Source organism: Populus alba, chromosome 2 (genome assembly GCF_005239225.2).
Source record: "Populus alba chromosome 2, ASM523922v2, whole genome shotgun sequence".
NCBI classification, from domain to species: Eukaryota; Viridiplantae; Streptophyta; class Magnoliopsida; order Malpighiales; family Salicaceae; genus Populus; species Populus alba.
In genome coordinates, this window is record NC_133285.1 from 16281850 (window position 1) to 16287849 (window position 6000).

The window sequence follows — 6000 nt, forward strand, 5'->3', positions numbered from 1 at the left end:
TCATTTTTTTTTTCACCTCAACAAAAAAACAATTATTATATATTTGATCTGAAAATAATAATACTAGTAATAAATTATTTATAAAGTTTTTATTGAAATTGGTTGTTTATTATTAAAATATTTAAGTAGATTTAGAACATAATTTTATAACATCTATGATTTTTTAAGCTTTCAATCACATAAATATGGACATGATATTTTAATATTTTAAAAAAAGCTTGTTTTAACAATCATAATTTAAAAAAAAAAATATAGAAACAATTCTCTAGTTAAAAATATTTGCATTGGCTAAAATGAACAAGAGATATATTGATGAGAAAATTTATATCTATGAAAGACAAAATCAAAATGGTTGTTTTTTTCAAGTTTAATAATAATACCAAAAACAATTGAGACCTAAAAATTTTGTATACATTTCAAGAAAATTAGGTCCCTTACCGTGTAATATTGACATACAAACTAGTATTATGCTCATTGTTGAAGGTGATGAAATTTTTATCTAGAAAAAACAAATGAAACAGAATTATGTATCAAGTTCTAACATTTGTTCTCTTAGGAGCTTTATATTTTGATACATAAATTAAGAATTTTTTAATTGATGTTGGGTTCAATAACTAATTTTGTTTATGTTGTGTGTTTTGAATACTTATCTGAATAGTTTATTCTTCATGTATGAATTAACTTGAGTAATAAAAATATTTTAGAATAATTTATTTAGCTTATTTTATAATTGAGTTGATTATTAAGTGATGACATGCTAATTTTAGAATATTTTTTTTATATATTTTCATCATTTTTTATTACTTTATTATATTGAAATGAACTTCAATGAGAAATGATTCTTGTTTTTTATTTTTTTTTATTTTATGTTTGGTGTTTATTTTTCCTTTGCCTTCTACATATTTATTTAGTATTGTTTTGATTGTTATGGCTAATTCGCTTTTTTATGATATTGTTTTTTTGTTTTGATGTTTCAAGTGGGTTTCTCTTTATAAAAGTTTGTTGATATTATATCCTACTATTTTATTTAATAAATTTTTTATATTGATTTGCTCACTTTTATTTTTTTATGGTTACTTTTGTTTATGCAAAGGGTTAAAATCTGATTTTTGTTGTCATAAATTCTATTTTCTCATGCATTTATCTCTTTGATAAGAAATAAGTTGGGATTGTAAGGCATCTAATGAGTGGAATTGATTAGGTTCTTGTCTTTTTTTTTCTTGGTTTTGTCTTTAGTATTTGTTTTAGCTACTATTGCAATGTTTACCAAAAGCTCACTTTATTTTCTAATAGTTCATGTGATATTTTTTTAATATTTGAATCATGAAATTTTAAGTAAATGGTGGAGAAATTATAGGCAAGTGATCTTACAAATACCAATTAAAAGGTGAAAGATATAAAAAAAAAATGTATTGATTCATTGCCGTTAGTGCCATGTTTTTCTTTTTTGGCTTTTTTTATTTTTCTTCACTTCAATCCAACAATTTCTTGCCACGGTTGTATTTTTCTTTGAAGATGAGTTGTCATAAACCCCGATAAAAAAAGAGGTAAATCAAAGTTATTGAAAGTAGACTGAAAAGGAAAATTGCTATAATTAGGATAAAAAGACCCTTAGTAATTTACTTGAATTTCAGATGGAATAAAAATCAGTGATTGTGAGAATTAAAATTTCTATGATTATCTTCACTTCAATCATACATTGTTGTTTCTTCAAGTTCTTGTAAAAAAATTGAATTATTTATGTTATATGATTATGTTTTAAACTTAAAGAGAAATCGGTGATGGAAAAGTAAATAAATCATTATTGTACTAATTGGAATTGTGCTGAAAAGTCATGCTAGGTTGTTGTAAAACCTGCATTATTTGGAAATAAATTAAAAGAATAAGAATTGATGTATAAAAATAAGGGGAAACTCAAAAGAACTGGCATAGTTAAAACTCAAACTTGATAATGGAGGGATTCAACGCATGTTTTAAAAAGATGAATATATTAAAAAAAAAATCTTAAAGGTGTTATGTATGTGTGTGTAGATACACACACATGTGTTAATGGAGTTTATAACATGTATAAAGTGAAGGAATTGAGAAGGTACTTAGTTATTAGTGTTAGATTAAAACAATTAGTAGATAATAATGAAGTATTAAAAAAAGAATTTTATGACAATGTAATTTTAAAAGAGTGGTTATGAAAATGTTATTGAGACTCTAGTTAGCAAACTTGAATTTGTTAGGTTGTGTTCCAAGACAATATTTATTCTAGAAGTAAAAATGTGATGAAAGATTTCATGACTTCATTATAACAAATGCAAGAAATTGACTAAGCTATATTAAAATCTCCAGTATTAAGAAATTATATAAGAGTTAACAATGAAAGAAAATTGTTGAATATATGCAGAAAAGATTTGTACATATGTATTTATATTATGTGGCGTGTGTGTGTATGTGCACGCGTGCTAATGTATGATTAAGAGTAAAAATACACACGAACTATAATTTGAAAAACTATTATGTAATTATGTTAAATGATATTAGTATGAATAAGTTAAGTGTGTAATAACTAAGACGAGAAGGATATTAATTTGGTACCTTTCTTTTTTAATCGGGAAGGGCAATCAAAGTTGGATCGCCCGCGGTTGGAGGAGTAGGTAGGTACTTGACACCTTATTCTAACTTAAATTTTAATAAGTCATCTTAATGCGAAAATTTCATTGATAGTAAATGATTTCAGTCCTAAATGTTGGAATCGTAAAGAGAAATATCTAATGTATCAAAAAAGTAAGCTGCCATCATAAAAGTAAATTGGCAACCGTAAAGATAGCTAGTGTTATTGGCCACCGTAAAGGTTAGTTGGTGTAAATTGGCAATTGTAGGGGTAGCTAGTGTTACTGGCAACTGTGAGGGTTGGCCATAATAAATTGTCAGTCGCGAGGGTTGGTTGGACTTATTGACATCTGACATTCATAAAGGATAGCGGTAATCCTTTATAATTGTTAGTGATCATATCAATGGAATTCCATGTGTGAATTTTAATTGATCACAGTTGTAAAAATAATTGTGCAAATATAAATTATCACAACAACGGTAATCAATGCATATTCTTAATTTACCACAATAATGGGAAAATTATAGATGAAATCTTATTCGATCCCAATTGTGAAAGTTGATATTAAGTAGTGTGTGATTTAACAGTGAGAATTGATGACATGTGAAAAAGACAATAGACGGTATGAAAAAAGTATGTTGAAAAATGTGATTACTTAAAGTGTGTTTGTTTATGCAGTTGCGGCTGTGTTTTAAACAAAACGCAGCTACCAGATGTTTGGTTACACAAAAAAATGAATTTTACTATCCATGGATCTCATATTTTTTAGCGTTCCAACCACAGCTCTCATGAAGCAGCTCCCAGTTGCTTTTGTTTCAACAGTAAACAATGGTTCTTAGAGTGTGTTTGGTATTGCGGTAACTGTTGTGGTTATGGTTTGAAAAAAGTTGTTTTATAAAAAGTACTTTTAGTTGAGGCTGGTTTGAAAAAATAGGTGTTTGGTTAAAACTGTGGTTGAAATTGAGGTTGAAGAAAAAGTAGTTAAATGTGTTTGGTTATAATGTTTTTAAAATTAAGGTTATAAAATATATTTTTTTAAAATATATTAATATTGATGGTTTTAAATTTAAATATTATAAAATTAATTACTCCTATTACATCATGAAAAAAATAATACTTTATATAAAATATTTTTTATTATTCTATTAAACTATTTATAATTCCATTACGTACAAAATTCATCCGATAAGAACTACAGTTTTCATAATTTTTTGAGCGTGTAATAAAATTAGATAAAATATTATAAGATATAAAATTGATATTACTATGCGAGTGAATTTAATTCATTCTATACTAGTTTTTCAAGAAAAAAATATTGTTCACATCGCGAATGAATTTAATTCTCTAAACTAGTGTTTTTTTTTTAAAAAAAAAATTAATACAATTAACACACTTAACCAAAAAAAAAAAAAACTACGGACAGTGCAAGTGAATTGCACTGTTCGTTAATTTTTATCAGCTACAGTGCAAATAAAGCAGATTTTTGTAGCTTTTCCTTTCCGACGTTTGAAACGCAAAAAACACGTGGGTCCCATGCACAGTTAATCGCTTTCTTTTGTTAACAAACAGCTGCGGACCACGTTTTAAATAAAACGCAGCCGCAGCCGCGTAGACAAACACTCTCTTATGCACTGTATTAGCATGAATAGTGCAGCTTGGCTACACTGTTCATGTGAACAGTGTAGCCAAGTATACTGTTCTTGTTGGACTGGTTCTGGTTCAAATCTTAAAATGCATTGAACCAGATCCGACCCAATAAAATAAAAATTAATTTTTATTTTTTAATTGTGTTTTATTTGAAAAACTAGTGTTTAACATTATTCAATGACACTACATAAATTAGACAGAAATCGCTTGATGATGTAGCATTTGCAGAATGTGATCGCAATCTCAATTTTGTTCCTGAATATATTTTACCAGATGTTACTGTGCGCTTAAAAAACCAAAAAAACTGTAGTCCTTATCGGATATATTTCATACGTTATAGAATTGTAGATATTTTAATGAAACAATAAAAAATATTTTATATAAAGTATTATTTTATTTCATGATATAATAGTAATAGTTAAATCTACAATATTTAAATTAAAAACCATCAATATTAATATATATTTTTAAAATTATTTTATAACCTCAATTTCAAAAACATTCTTAACCAAACACATTAAACTACTTTTTGTTCAACCTCAATTTCAACCACAGTTTTAACCAAACACCTATTTTTTCAAACCAACCTCAACTAAAAATACTTTTTATAAAATATATTTTTTAAAAACTACAATCACAATAACCACCACAATATTAAACACACTTTTAGTTAGCCATAAACACGGGACTATAGTTATAGAATTATTTACAACCATAATCTACCATAAAATGGGGCTAAAATTATGAATTTATCATTATTTAGTCGATTGCGTATACAGGGCTGAGGTTGTAAAAAAATTAATGTTGGCAAAGTTTAAAGAAAATGAATCAAGCATGTATTGTCAATATCAAAGTACACGGCCACGAAAAAATTAAACTAGAAAAATATGTCATGAATTAACATGAGAAATGAATGGGTCGAAAATGTGATAATGTACTATGATTAGATATGAAAAATTATTAAGTAGGAAAAATGTTGGAAGGATTTTAATAAACATATGAATGATGATTTTTGTTAGGATTATTGTAGTATAAATATTGCCCACGAGCAAGAACTGAGAATTTTTGCTAAATTATGCTTATAGGATGAGAAATAAATAATTTTACAAATTATATCTATGTGATAAGAAATAATTGATATGGGAATTGCGTCTTTAGGGTCGAAAAATAAACATAGCATGAATTATGCTTAAGAAAATAAAAGGAATTCAGGTGTGAGAATTAAATGGGCATAAAAAATATTAAGTTTGAATTATAACATTAGCGATATATCATGAATGAGCATGTAATTTGTTTAGGATGAAATAAAATATCCTACAAGTTATTTGGGCGTAAAACATAGGAAAATGGAATAAATATTTGTAGAAGTCATGATTATATGTAAATGAGCAATGAGTTATTTAAGGATGTTTAGGCATAAGAAAGGCATGCGAATGTATCTATGATTTTAGGATAGAACATGAAAACAGAAGAATTGCGGGGCTTGAAATAAGAATATGTTAAAGTATAAGATATTAAAAACGAGACAAACATTTGGGGAGCAGGAGAAAAATTTATATTTTTTGTGCAGTTAAAATATAATTTTAAAAATTAGGAATAATCAAAACAAAGTTTATTAGTTTAGGTTAAGGATGTATTTGTAAAATATACAAAAAGTTCAGGGATGATATTGCAATTGCCTTCTACTCCAAAACAGAACAGGTAAAAGTGAAATTTCAAATTTTGATTCGTTTGCTCACGCTGGCGCCCAA